Raw genomic sequence first — 15130 nt, forward strand, 5'->3', positions numbered from 1 at the left:
TAGAGTTTAACAGTCACCAAATATTTTTGTGGAAACTGTTTACAAATTAATACTTTAAAAAAAACAGTTATGATAATTGTACAGCCTAGAAAGGGAATATAAAATAGTTCTAAGGTGCATGCTAACTTTGGAAATTGATTTAAATAATCTGCGAGTCCATAAAAATGTTACCATGGAGCTCATTTAAGTGGCCTTGACCCTGACCTTTCCCTGGTCCTGTGCTTTCTCTCTCATGTCTCCCAAGCCTTTGCCTAAAGACCAATTCACAGATATCCGTATTTGCTTCATTATCATCATATCAAAAATCTCAGGTGACACAGCATTATTTGCGTGGATCAGTGTAGACTCTGCCTCCTCTCCCAGCCTGTGAGGCGGTGGGGAACATAGAAATCGGTGGAAAGCCTCCCTCGTTGGAACGTGACACGTCTTGGAGAGTGGAGACTTTTTCTTCTCTTAGTCGTGCCACATCCATCAGTGTAACACTTTGCAAAGTAACAAGTATTCAGTCGGTGCCAGCAAACCGGAAGCATGTCCATTTAGGTGTGAGGATGTGAAAGAGATGCTTTCAAAGATACTAAATTCACATACTGGCAGCTTGGATCCTTCAGCCCTGGGGACAGGGCCCACAGAAGCCAAGGCACTCCCCTTCCCACCCCGCAGGGCACAAGGTGTTTAAAGCTCCTCTGAGTTTCAATGTGATGCCTCCGGTTTGGAGTTCAGGTGTAGCCCCAGCTGTCTTCATCACTCAAACGCCAGAACTGGAGGGCATCCCGTGGTTAGGGCGGTGGGGCGTAGGTAGTGAGGGCAGGGTCACATAGACCTGGCGCCTTGAGAGGAGCAGTCGCGTCCGGTGGGAAAACAGGAGGAAGTCCTGCAAGGAGGAAGTCGGGAAGAAGTGCCCCGAGTTCACTCTCCTTCCTTCCTCGGATCTCCTGGTGCGGCCTTCAGGGTTTGATTCCAACGAAAAGCCAGGTGACGCAAAAGCTGAGTCCTCGTCGCCTGCCAGGCCCGTCCCCCAGGGCACACAGCAGAGTGGAGAAGTGGTCTTGAAACGCGACACAGGAGTTGGGTCAGAGAATACGCGTTTATTATCAGGGCACCAGCGGTCTGAGACGGCAGCGGGCTGACACCTTCAAAAACTGCCGTCACATTCTCCGACCGGCTTGGGGTATTTAAGGGGAGACCTGGGCGCTCCTCCAGAGGCCACGTGATGGTTGTGAGGAGGGAGGGTTCTGGGAGCCTTCCCCCGGCAACGTGGGTCACTGGTGGCGTCAGCAGCCCAGGAGCGATGATGGAAGTAGCCTGGAAAGAATGCCCGACCATACAGGTTGTGATCAATAAGCCTAAGGGTATTAGAAGGTAATTTTCTAAAACAGGGAACTGGGTGGGACGGGGGCATCCGGAGCTCCAGCCGTAGGGGACGGTCTGTTGTTAAGCTCTAGGTCAAGGAAAGGGGAGGCCTCTCTTCTGGGTCTCAACCAGACCCTGCTTCACGCTGAGGGAGCAAACGGGACATCCAGCTGTCGCCCATTTTGTATTTGTAAACAGAGTAAACCACCTCTTATTCTTTCGAAGTAGACATGTCATAAATCCTAAATTCATGCTACTGCGTGTTGATTTATCTTAAAACGGTCCTAGAACTTCACAGGTAAGGCGAGAGGGGGGAGGCTGTGACAGGGACAGAGGACGGAGGAGTAGAGAGTCCTCATCTAGTGGAGCAGGAGGTCGGTGGGTGAGCCCCCCACCCCCACCCCACCCCACGTGGGGTCCCCGAGTTGGACGTGTATTAGGGAATGTTCTTCAGGAGGGAGGGAGAGGAAGCGGGACTGGGCAGAAGTGGAGCTGTCCAGGAGGCTCGGAGAAGGCCTCAGCCACCCTTCGGGGAGCTCTGCAAAGGTGTTGGCCCCAAGTCGGGATCAGGGCGGGGGGTGCCGCTGGCCACTCACCCCCTGCGTCTGTGCCTCACTGGATGGGGGCCTCCTGGGGGAGGCTGTGGTCTTGGCATTTCTCTTCAGTAGACACAGTTCCTGAAGCGAGCTGACAACGAGGGTCGTCTGCCGCGGCTGGCCTATGGGCCAGCGGCCAAGTCCTCGTTCACAGTACCCACAGGGAGGAATATCAAAAATAGCAAAGCCCAGAAATGTCAGAGGAAGCCTAATTTCTAGAACTAGGGAAATATATAAGATAAAACAGCTGTAAAAGAGGTACTTAAGGGGATGGACAGAGGAAGTGGGAGGAATGGGGCAGGTACTGCTGTTTTTCATTATCAGGCTCGAAGTACTATGGGACTGAAATTAAAAACTTTTAAGGTCAAAGCTTTGGGTGGGGGGGTGTAGCTAAGTAGCCATTAAGATGTATATCACTCTCTCAGGAGCTCTGTCCCTAATCCCATTAGGAGGAGAGGTCACAATGCGGAAAGGTACCGAGGTGACATTTGGGAAGCGGGAAAGTGAGTAATTGAAACATTCTGCCTAACCCGAGAGCCTAATGGCAGGAGGCTGGGGTGAGGCTTTGCAGAGGAGAGGCGTTTGGAGAAAGTGACCGTCCTTCTCCCGGGGTTTAGGACGCTCTGCTCTGTCAGAACTAACATCTCCCTCGAGGTGGATTTCCTTTTGTGGGGCCCTTGCTCATACCCACAGGGGAGCCCTGAGGAGCATGGGGGTGCTCTTCTCCAGCTGGCCTCTGTGAGGGCCGGAGGGTCACAGCCCCCCTGGGTTGGCCCATGAGGTCATCCTGGGATGATAACAAACTCCAGAGAATTAGTGTAAGGTCAGGAGTCCTCAAAAAGCGGGTGGGTTTTTACACAGAATTTTAAAACAGGAAACCCTCTCTCTGGCAGGGGTCATGTGGACATTAAAGTCTTAAGTTAGGACCTGAGAGCATCCCCTTGGGGTCAACTTCTAAACTGGTCAACTTCTTTGGGGTTCGAACAGGGGAAATGGTGTTTGAACATTTGGTCCCTTGAACGTGGGAAGAAATGATACATAAGGAATAGATTTCAATTGTTTCCTTCCACGCTGTTATACTTTCATTTTCCCTGATGTTGTAGAACAGAAAGGGTCACCCACCCAGCGCCAGCAGAACCAGACACTGAACACGGAGAGTCGCAGTGGAGACATATCGGCTAGTTTATTATGAATGGCGCCGTGCAGAAGAATGGGAACTCAGTGCTCCAAAGCCTGAACTCCTCCGTGGCAGGTGGCATATGGCTTACAGATGCTAGGGCAAAGCCACAAGACACCGTGGGTTGGGGGTTCGGGCCGTGCTGGGAGCTGATGGGTCGGAGGTGAGGTAAGGGTGATGAATCATTTCTTCAGGTCCAGAGGACAGTCCGAGGTCTTTCCAGAGTCCCTCTGTCCAGCCTCATGGGAAAGTAGTCAGGGGGTGGTTCCACCCCAGGGCTCAGGAGCTGATGCCTGACTTGGGTCAAGGTGTTCTCTTTATCCTGCTGGGGGTCTCACCGTGTAACCATTAGTCAGGTCCGGGCTACTGTGTTCTGGCTGATTATATAGGGGGAAAGGCTAGGTGTCTGAGGGATATATATACACATATGTGTGTGTGTGTGTGTGTGTTTGTGTGTAGGGAGGGAGGGTGAGAGCGTGTACTAGGATTTAAAGGTAAGTTTAATCAAAGCCATAAGGACCCTCAGTTTCACTAATCTGCAGTCATGTTTGACACGTCCATTTTATTGTGAGGAGGCTCTTCCTCGGCTGCCTGGCCCCCTTGTGGCAGCTCTACCGTCCCTGCAGAGTCTGCTGGGACACTCAGGGACACTTTGCAGCCTACCCACCCCAGCAAGGCCTCCAAGACCCCGGCGTCTTCCAGGTTTAGCTAGGTTTTCCGCCCGCTTCATCTGGCATTGCGGTGGACAAGGGACTGGAAGGGCTATTCTGTGGGCGGTGGCTCCGAGCCTCTGCACCCCTCATCCATGCCCAGTGTAGGTCCTTGCTCCTATGTCGAGATATTCTCCCCAGGGACTCTCTAAATTGATCTCTAAATTGAGCATCAGGAAGCAGATGGCCCTCCCAAATGTTGATAAAGTTTAGGAGGGTTTATTTACAAAGGTCTACCTACAAAGGCAGGACTGGGGCGCTACGGGGATAGTGCAAGAACCAGGGTAAGAGCACAGAGCTATCCCCGTCCGGGGCCAAAAGGCTGAAGACCAGGGTTATCAAAGCCCAGGAGAGAAAGATTGAAGAGAGCGTTGACCTTCAGAAGAGGGACGCAGGCAACTCAAGGCAGCCTCGGGGAAGGAGTCAGGGTTAGCCATGCCCCGTGTCGTCCTCCTGTCAGTCGCCTGCGGGATTCCCGTTGACCACACCCTCCTGGGAACCAGGGGGCAGAGGTGCTGGTCCCTTTAATCCATGGAAGCTCAGCCTCCCAGAGCAGAGAGCAGGGCGAGGAAAGGTGATGAGAGGCGTGAGGGGCGAATGGAAGGCATAAGCCCCGAAGTTACTAAGGAGCTTCAGTTGTGGTCTAACAGAGCATCTCTGACTGAGCCGTGTGCCCAAACGTGGACACTTTGCAAGGGGTGTGCAGGCAGGGCGTTGCAAGAGAATCCACGTCCAGGCTTTCAGTTCCCGCTGAAGTTGTGAAAGCGAAGGGAAGTCTAATCTACTTGCTTATGACCCAAAAAAGTGGGAAAAAGTTGCTTTGATACAATTCGGAAGCGGGTTGTACGAGGACATATCGTTCCGTCTGTTGTTGGCCAGCAGCCAGCAGCCCGGCTCCTGGGGGCGCTGCTGGGCGCTTAGGGATCAGAACTTGGGAAGAAGCACCTGGGCCAGGGGGCGTTTAGACGAACTACTGAGACTAGTCAAGGTTTCCGCTTGGGCAGGGGACTCTTCTAACCTGAAACCTCTTGGAAGACCCCTGAGGCGTCAGCTCCTGTCTGGGCAGGGGACGCCTCACAGACGGGTGAGAAGCCGGGAAGAGGTCCCAGGAAAGAGACCAGCCCACCCACCAACACCAGGTCTTCATTCCCTAGCAACACGCCCTAGCAACAGGGGACTTGTACTTTTGCTCCCGACAGCTGGAAATGAGCTGTAGGTTGGTCAGTGTCTCCCAAGCACCTCCTCCCCGGAAAAGGTTAAATCTGGACTTTATTCCTCGCGTCCCCCACTGCCAGGAACAATAGTGTGACGAATCTGTCATTTGTTTGGGGTATGTTATTTCTTTATTTGGCTTAAGAGGTATTATCCTGTATGCTATTAGCTGGTGAAATTATTGTAATTCCCACGGTGAACCTGTGCTAAATTGCTGGCAAGGACAAAATCAGCCTCTGAGTGTAACTTTTGCTGACTCCCACAAAACATGGCCAAAGCGAGAGAGCAAGAACTGTGTTCATAGCGAGGCTCCTGGGCCAGGAGAGATCTAAATTTAAATCAGAAATCAGGGACAGAGCTATGGACTTTTGCTACAGCAAGTCGTCACTACGTGGGAGGCCTTAGGGTCACTGTCCCACTAGCTCAGAGAGGTGATATACATTGTGGTGGTGATAATATGAAGAAATGGAGACACGTGAAAGCGAATATTTATTCATCAGTTACATAGTAATAATAGGTGTCACTCACTGAATGGTTTCCACTGTGCCCAGGATGGCCCAGTTCTCAGTGCCTGCTTGCGTTCATGTGTGACCATGTGCAGCCTGTGGGGTAGATGATGCACATCACCCCTGGACTGCACATGAGGGAACCTACATGAAGAAGGCAAGCAACTTGCCCCAGCCAGATGGGCAGCAGCGAGTGGGGCCGGGATTCACACTCAGGCTCTTTGGCTCCAAAGTCAGGGGTTGACCATAGTGCAGTGCGTTCCTCATTTCATCTTCACAGCAGCCCTCCCTCTGGCTAGGTGCTATGCTGCTTCACACTTTCTAGACGAGGGATCTGAAACTTAGAAAGGTGAAGTGATGGTCTCAAGGTCTCACAGCAAGGAAAAGGTCAGAGTGCAGATCCCGGACTCAGAGAGAAGTTCTTTGAACAACCAAGCCCATACTCTTAACTCTTACAACGTGGCCCCTCCTCTGGCCCACTGACCTATGCCAACTCCTGGTGGTCTTGGAGGGAGTTACAGATGTACTGACAGGGCCAGCTTTCACTGCCCTGGATGGAGCACTGCAAGGAGCAAACAGCCTGCGCTTGTTGTCATCGTGGGCACTGAGCAAAGCTCGGGCAGGTAGGGTCTGGCATTAAACTGAGAAGCTAGATGTTGGATTTTGATTGATCAACTCTCCCTTTTATATTCTTTGGACCCAATTTTCCAATCTGTAAAATCATTGAATCTTGATTCTATTTTCTATCCTATTAAGTTATCCCTTCCAGATGCTGATCTTCTAAACCTTTGATTCATCAGAATTTGCACTTTCATTCAAAAACTTAAAAATTCGAAAACTCTCCCAAAGATTTTATTTTCATGGAAATTTCTAACAAAAGCATTGTCAGCCACGCCACATTAATATGGAAGAAGCACCCTTTTTAAACTTTCTCCCTTTCGCTTCTTTTTCTCCCCTCTTTTTCTGGGGGGGGCGCTTCCTTCCCATCCCCCACTCCTAATTTGCCATATTTCCCCTCAGCATACCACTGTCCCCTGAAGCCGCAGCAGCCAGGGTGAGTCAGCCAGCTGTATTTCTGCCCTTACTCCTGACTAATACCGTTTCCCTGAGGGGGTAACTTCCTCCTTTATTTTGTTCTGGTTTCTTGATCTTAAAGATGGCCCTGTTGTGATATCTTAAATATTATATCTCAATTACGGGTGTGCATAAGAGCAGCATTTTTCTCGCAGACTTAGCGTTCATCAGGTGAGTGATCCTGCACTGCCTCTGGGGTCTGTTGCGATATTCCCTTCTTAGAGGAGAACAGTCATTGTATGTGATGAGTGGAATCAGAACACAGCTTCGTTCGGTTAGCGGCCAGAGTCCTGCTATTTTTTTCCACATCAAAATGTGCACAAAATTGAAGTAAATTCATTTCAATTAAATCTCTTACCCAATGATACTTGAATCATTGCTTTGTGTCGTAAGCCTCTTTATTTAAAAAAAAACAATCACAGTCAAAGGAATTAAGTTTGAGTAAGAAACAAAAGCAGTGTGCAAAATAAAAAATTACATGAATTCCCTAAGGTTTATATATACCAAGGAATAGTAAATTTGAGTCTTTGAAACATTTTTTCTCTCCCTCCTCGAGGTAAAGCATATGACACATGAAATTCTTCCTTTTCTGTCTGCCAGCCCTCTGATACAAAGGTTGCTATCAGTTTTCTGGTCGGCAAGAGGACTAAAATAGGCATCGAGAACTTGGATCCTGTGGTTGGGCTTGTTTGGTTTTTGACCAGTTCCTCAGCCAGACAGCGTGTTTTCAGATTCAGCTACAGTTTATTGAGCCTTCTATGCGGCAGCCACGTTTTATTCCTGAGGTCCCACAAAAGCCAGATCAGGAGCCTCCACCAGGAGGTGTCCATCAGTGCTGTGCCTTCTTCATCCTTGCCTAAGCCCCGATCGGCTCCTCTGTAATGCAGGGTTTTGTTTAATGTCCACTTCCCTCTATGGGCTCTCAGCTTCATGAGGGCAGAGTGTGTGTGCACAGTGGTCATTTTCGTAACCACCCCGCCTAACCCACAACAGTAGACACACAGTAAATAAAGCTTGAATAAGCGAGTTAAGAAAATGAAGTAAAATGAAAGCTTAGGCTCAGAGGTAAAGGTTGTCCAAGACCAGACAGGTAAGTGGCAGAGCAGTGACTAGAACTCCGGTCTTTAACTCTGAGTCCCACTCTTATTCCCACTTACCGTCGCCACTTGCTTTTCAAAGGCCCAGTGAGAGGGTACAAGAGCACGCGGAGGCAAAAAAAATGAAATCCCTACATTGGCAAAGGTAAAATGAGTTCTTTATTCTGCCTAATGGCCCAAACTCCCGGTCACAAGCAAGTCACTTCTAGACTCTGTATCATTACAAAATGATTACATTTTGTAATCATTTCTGTAGGAGAAAGATCCTGGGACTGTGCAGCCTATTTAACACCAAAGAAGCTGGGAAGATACAGGTTCCCTACTGTACACACCCCAAAGGAATAAGTCAGCAAAAGGCCAAAAGTGCCTCACTGAGCATTTGCCTGTCTTTTCTACTCTGTGGGGTCTTCATTACAAGAGGTGATTAAGTAGGCTGACTTGCTATAGCAGTTTATACTTGAAAATGGAAATTTTTAAACTGTAAGCGTCAGTAGCTCCTAAGTTTATTGTGTTCCTCGTTTTTAAAGCATGCCACAGAAATACATGTAGAATATCCTTTCTTCAAAAGAAAAATCTTCATCGTGTGAAAAAAGTTTCACTGAATAGTGTACAATAAAGCCTGATATCGTTTTATAGCATAGATTCCTTCAGAGTTGTGTGGGCATAAACATTATTACAACTTTCCTGTGACTGTGAGTCCGAGATAGACACCCAGAGTTAAACGGACCGTCGAGGAGTCGGGAGGAAAGAAAGCCCCGCTGCCTTGCTCTGGGTTGAGATTCTGCAGTGTTCTCATTCACTGGAATGACTGCCAAATCCAGGGTCATTTTCCAAGAAATTTATGATTCTTGGACTTTCTGCCCCAGCTGGTGTGTTGATTTCACAGCTCTCTGTTCCAAATCTCAGTTCCAGCTCATTGCCGGTTCTGTCCTGCAGTGACTACAAGGGACGGTGACACGGGGTCCTGAGGGGGTGGAGGAGGGAGGTCACATCCACTTTGCTTTGCAAAGCCCGGTGTTGGCCTGCATCTTTTGGGGTGCTGTAGTCATGGAGACGTGCTGATTGACTGCAGGTCCTCGCTGCCTCCGTTTTTTTTTCCCCTGCGAGAGAAGACAGGCTGTTTTTGCAATAACAGCTCTCTTCTGCTCACAGCGGTGGCTCCATCCCGCGCTCTAAATCACCGCCTTTATGGGGTTTAAGGAAACCTCCTTCCAAGCTCTTCAGACTCAGTGGCATATTGTAAATCACATACTTTGCCCCAGGCATTATTTTGAAGATCTTTGGCTATTTTTTAAAAGCAGCAGATTTGTGGTAAAAAGCGTGGCCGAATTTTCTCCATTGTTTGCCAGATTTTGAATTTTAACGGTAGAATTTCCATTCATCTCAGTTGTAGTTTCGTGGATGTGCTGTCTCGTGTTCACTAAATAATCATTTCACTTAATTAATTATGATCCTGTCTTTGGGACACTTCTTGGAGACTTCTAGTGGCCTCCCACGAGCACCTAAGCAGGCTCAGACTTTATCTGTCCTTTTAAAGCGCGGCACATGACATGAACTGTTAGCCAGCTTAGCTTCCGCTCCTGCAGAGTATCTTCACTCCTCTCAGGGCCACGGTGGCCCTCGGCAGGGCAGGTTACTCCTCCTCGCGTGCCTTTTCTCACGGTTCCCACAGCGTGGCCCACGGGCCGTCTCTCTCCTCCAGACCAATCAGGTGCCACAACGGAGGCCCATGTTTTGTTCCAACTCGCTTCCTTCTCGCCCTACCCTTCCCTCTGCCAGCCACTGAAGTTCTGGCCGCTAATTGTGTATTGGCCACAGACAGTCCTGCTGTCACTACTGATGTGACTTTGTTCGCAGCACTTTGCGTGTCTCACCATCACTCAGCATCTTCACCTATAAAACGAGAATGATAATAGACGGCTACAAGGATTATATGGGAAACATAAGCAAAATGCTTAGCTCCTACTAAGCACAAGACATGTTCGTTCCATTCCCTTCAGCTCTATAATTTAATTTTTTATGTGGCTAATCAGCCCTGATCCTCCAGCAAAGTCCCCTGAAGGAGCAGCATCATACGTGTTTCTTGTACAACCTAAAAAAGCCTGCTCTATACCGAGGCATATGGGACCTTGGGGAAAGAATTATAAACTGCACTATAAACAGATCTCCTTCCTAAAGCACGTGAATGAATTCAGCTCAAAGCCTGTGGATGCTGGGCCGTGAGCTCTAATTGGGCCCCTAATGTTGATGCTAGCCCTAGTGTGAGAGATGCCTTAGTCAAGACTCTGTGGCCACACTGCCACCAGCCAGCTGATGGCTCTGGGCAGTGTCTCTATGCTTCAGTTTCCTCTTCTCAGAAATGAGGATGAAAATGGTAAGCAGTACCTGTGTTCTAGTTATGCTGCAGTAAATGAGAATATACACACACACAGTGTACGAATGCCATGTAAGTGTTTGCCGCTATTATCACTCTATTGTGGTGGTGGTTATTATTATTATTATTATTATTATTATTATTATCATTAAAGCTGGATAAAAAGAGGCAGCTGTTACTATCAAGACCAGCAATGTAACATGGTAGAAAGCGAATAGAGTTTGGGTTGAGATAGACCTGCGTTCTGGAAGGCTCCACTTCTCAGTCTAAGGTGTCCCAGCCTGTTTCTAATACATAAGATGGAGCTAATCTTCATGCTCTTTTATCAAGGTGACATCAAATAAAATAGTAATTGTAAAGCACTTAACACAGTGACTAGGACAAACGAGGTCCTCAAAAATGGAGCTGATGTTGTTACGATTATTGTGGTATTTCACTTAATGTGTCATAAAATGGGCCATATTTTATTTACCACCAAGAAAGAAAGAAATACTGCCAGTTACAGAATGGTGCACCATGAAAATAAGATAATTCAATTTTCAGAAAAAGATGGGAAAAGAAGCTTCTTCAAGTCGATGAAAACCGCTAAGTGAGAGATCACAAACCAGCTCACCTCCCATGGAGGCCCATGGTCTGGGAGGTGACAAGTGTGTAAAGGGAGACCCCGTATCCTGGCAGGGGCTTCAAGCCCAAGTTCTGAGATCCCTTGCCTGGCTATGTGAGAGCACATCGTTTGAGTTCCCAGAAGCACTGCCGAAGCTACTGGGAACTCAGGACTTGGCTTACTTTCCTCTTTCTTCCCCAAATATCTCACCGTATGAGTTTCAACAAAATGCAACTAAACGGAACTGTCTGTAAAATGGTTTTGTTATTGCCTCTCCTCAGGCATCTCCCCTTTCAATTCAAAACTAGTCTGAACACACTGCAGACGAGTGTTCTTAGCCTTCAAGGGTTTTTCCATTTTAACTACAGCTGCACAAGATTTTCATTCCGCTTCTTCAGAGTGACCATGAGAAAAGCTTCTCCTTTGTGTTCTTCTGGTTCTAGGACCCGAGAGAATAAATCGAGTTTCTGGGACATTGCCAGCTGTGTGATAGGTCGACAAGGAAAACAACAAGCAATCTTTTCTGTTTGGAAAGACTAAATTCAGAGACCCCAGCGCTGACAGGTGACACATCAAGCCAGCCCTCTCTCCTCTCCAGCCCCTCTCTGATTAGCTTTCCTTTGAAGGTTGACTGAGATGAGTTAGGGTGTCTTTTCTCATCAGGTCCAGTGGATGTGGGGGTGCTGCAATTTACACACAGAGCTAAAAACTTTGCGAGTCCGGCTTCTAAATCATCACTATCGCAGAGTTTAGTCTAGTGCCACCGGGCTCGTCAGACACATATTTCTCTCTGTCGTAAGGGATTTGGGGCCAGCTTGGAATTTCAGAGTCTTCAGTCAGACACAACTGTTTCCTTTTCATTCCTACACATTCTTCATCCAGTGCTAATCTAAAGAGCTCTGTAAAAATTGTGTCTTGCTTTATCCCCAGCAGGGCTGCAGTGTTCATCCCTATCCTCCTCCCCAACATATGGCACTCGTCTTCTTGGCGCTGTGGGGAGGACAGCCGCCTAGCAGAGATCAAGGAAGGGAGCCCGGGACAGCAGCGCGGGTGGTGGGGGAGACGCACTGCTTTCCACTTGCGCATCCTCGTTGGCCCCAGCCGAGGGGACATGGCCGATGTACACAGGGCGTGCAGCTCACCCGCCAACTACTGAAGAGAGCCCCCCATCACAGAGTCCTCGTTCTGGATGCAACAGACCCTGTGTCACCCCAAAAGAATGGCTTCTCCCCTTCAGTAAACCTAGAGAGTAACTTTCTAAATGTAATGATGCTATCACGTGAAACTGAAACGTAGAAAGTTTCTCAGCAAAGCTGATTTGACCAAAACCAATCAAGGTGGAATATAGTCAGCTGACCAAAACAGGCCCACAAAAGGTGTCCCCTGCCTTGTTCTCATCTGTATGATCCTGAGAGCAGGACGCTCGGACTCATATTGGAATTCCCTGCTGTTTTAGAATGATGCCTGGAAACTTGTGTGTTCTCAACAATGTTTGTTTCATTGAGTAGAATGAAGGATCAAGCTCCCAGGCATTGCTACAAACCGCATAGTACAGAAATACATATTTTCACTTATATAGAAGGAGAGTAAGTTTGTTGCAGATCAAAGAGAAATTACAGAGAAGCAAATAGGAAAAGGTCAGCCAATATCCCGCCACCCAAGGGCAGCCACTCGTAGCGTTTCAGCAAACACATGCTTTTAGAGCCAGAATTCAGTGCCCAGAATTCCAGACTCGCTGGAACAGTTCACAGCCACACCATAATAGACAGCCACTCCAACAGGACGATGGTGGCCTCACGTAGGACTTTGTAGCTAGCGAGGACAAACTCCTTCTCTAAGTTAGAGTCATAAGAGTGTTACGGGCGGGTTCCCCAAGAAGAAGCCGACCCTGAGACGAAGTCAGGTGACCAAAATTTTACTGGGGCAGAACAGCTAAGAAATGAGGATTGGGCAGGGGCCTATCAGACTTGGCGCCGTTTCTGTCAGCCTGATGGGGCCCCAGGGCAAAGAGTGCCCATCCAAGAAGTCCCTTGTCGGGTGCAAATGGCCTGAACCTCGACTTAGCACCTTGCTCAGCCGTTGGCTGCTGGCCTCCCCCAGAGCAGCATGAACTTGGGCCCACCGCCCAGGAGGAGCCGTGGGAAGGTGACAGCTCCCCTCACTGCCTGGAGCTAACCGGAGACCTTCCCTGAGGATGGATCTGGGTGGCGGCTCCTCTAGTCACAAAGATACCCTCTTATGTTTTCTCTCAAAAGAAAAGTGCTTTGTGTATTGAGCTCTGCAATCCATGATGACTGTATTTGTGAGTGTGGTGTGAGTTAGGCCTCTACATTGTTCTCTTATTCACTGAATGGTCCATCCCTTCCCAGTGACCTTCATGTGCCCATGTAATGTGACATGGGGGTGTTACTGGATAACAGTTTCTGAATATTGGAAGGAGGTTTCCTCACGTGGGGGCCTCTTCACAGCGTGAGGACTCTGGACACGATACACTGTCAAGATTAACCTGCATTATTGACATTTTCCCTTACTTAAGTCCAGACCATCAGAGAACAATAAATTAAGCCCTGATTTGTAGCCGTGTCCAGCTGCTGTGGTGTGAGTACTCCCACCGGGGCTGACTCAGGCTGCCAGTGCGGTGCCACTCGGTGCAGAGTTGGGAAGAGATAAGCGGCACCCCACTGTTATGGAGTATTTCCTCCATAGAGACAAACAGATATAAATAACATCAGAGCATAGATAACTGGAGTGTGTGCAGTAAGAGCCTAGTGAATTATAGGAAAAGAATCAGTAAGGGATGAACTTTGGGCATTTATTACTTTTGTTTTTAATACAATTTATTTCATTGTAAGTCTATATAATTTAATTTCTAATAATGTCTGTGTCTAAAACCCAGTTCACAATACTTTTGAAGATTGAACAGTAGGCACTCATGAGCCGGCATTAGCCTGCTCTCATGCTCCACTACAAGCGAGAAGTCTCCCTTTTAGGTGTACGTACCCCGGAGAAACTTGAGGACACATACACAAGGACTCAGGTACCAGGACCCTCATGGCAGCGCTGTTTATAGCAGGGGAAGAGACATGACATAGCTGTCCATAGTAGACACACTGGTAAATAAATGGGGGTTCATTCATATAATGCGATATTAAGTTGTGGATAAAAATAAAATGAATTAGAGTCTCATGTATCAACACAGATCAGCCCCCACAGAGAGCTGCAAATACATCCATACAGTCTGAATCTAATTGTGTCAAGATTTAAAACATATGAGCACATTTTAAACATCTTAAAATGTTTAAAAATATGGATATATGATTAAAGTGCCAAAGTATGTACTCCGTGTGAAAGTAAAACACACAAAGTTCAGGATGGTAGTTGCCTCTGGGGGCGGGGAGAGGGGAGGGAGGTGAAGGGGGAGGGGACTTTAACTGTATCTGTAACATCTTTTCTTTAAAGAGATGATAATCCGAGCAATAATCATAAAAGAGAGAATCCAGCATCGCATGCCCCTGATCGAAGTGCACTGGGAAATACTGCTGCGGTACCTGTGAAATATTAGAATTTATATCTGCTTAAACTTCTAGATCCAATTCCCAATTTATGGAAAATAAGAGAAATTAAAATGTTCAATGTAGCCACTAGGATACAATCAGCACAATTTGGAGCATGGGTTTCTTCAACAAATAAGTTGCAAGGAAGCAACTAGAGAGGTATGAGGGATCTCAGATTAAAAGACTTAGTGTATAGACATTACTTTCATCCTGACTCAAACAAATCAACTGTTAAAATTACTTTAAAAACATGAAAATTTGAATACTGAAGGGATAGTCAAGAATCTTAAGGAATTACTGATATTTAGGTGAGAATGATATCATGGCTATACTCAAATCTTTTTCTATATTGATGCTAAAAAATGTATAGGTGAAGAGATATGATGGCTAAGAATTACGTCTAAATAATCTGGGGAGCTGGGTGAAGTGGGTAGAGGTAGAGATGAAAGAGCATTGTTTCTTTTATGTGTTTGAAATTTCATATAAATGAGTGTTTTTAGAGGAGGAGGAGAAGGAAGAAAAAAATGGAAGCAAACAGGAAAAAATATCTATTAACTGGGTGGTTTAACAATTATTATATCTAACCGGGTCTATCACTTTATGTGTTGTATATTTTGGTAAGTTTAATATGCGACATAAATTTTTTAAAGATTTAAATTTGTATGAACACCTCCATAATGCTGCAAACATAAAATATACTGGCTGTATTTTAAATAGCATGACCCAGCTTCAGCGCAAGGGGAGAGAGACGCTATCAGCGGTGAGGCTGGGGCTTCTCACAGCCCGCTGCTCCCACTTGGCAGACACTTAGATTTACCCTCCTACTGGATTCCAGCCCCTCCTCAGATAGCTGACCACCTCTGTCTGTGCGTGAGC

General features: G+C 47.4%; 1 long non-coding RNA gene across 2 annotated transcripts in view; it reads left to right on the top strand.

Moving 5' to 3' along the window:
* Window positions 1–15130, top strand: part of LOC109380509 (uncharacterized) — a 43502-nt gene that overhangs the window by 14006 nt on the left and 14366 nt on the right. The window lies entirely within an intron of this gene.

This window comes from Hipposideros armiger, unplaced genomic scaffold (assembly GCF_001890085.2).
Source record: "Hipposideros armiger isolate ML-2016 unplaced genomic scaffold, ASM189008v1 scaffold_37, whole genome shotgun sequence".
Classification (NCBI taxonomy): Eukaryota; Metazoa; Chordata; class Mammalia; order Chiroptera; family Hipposideridae; genus Hipposideros; species Hipposideros armiger.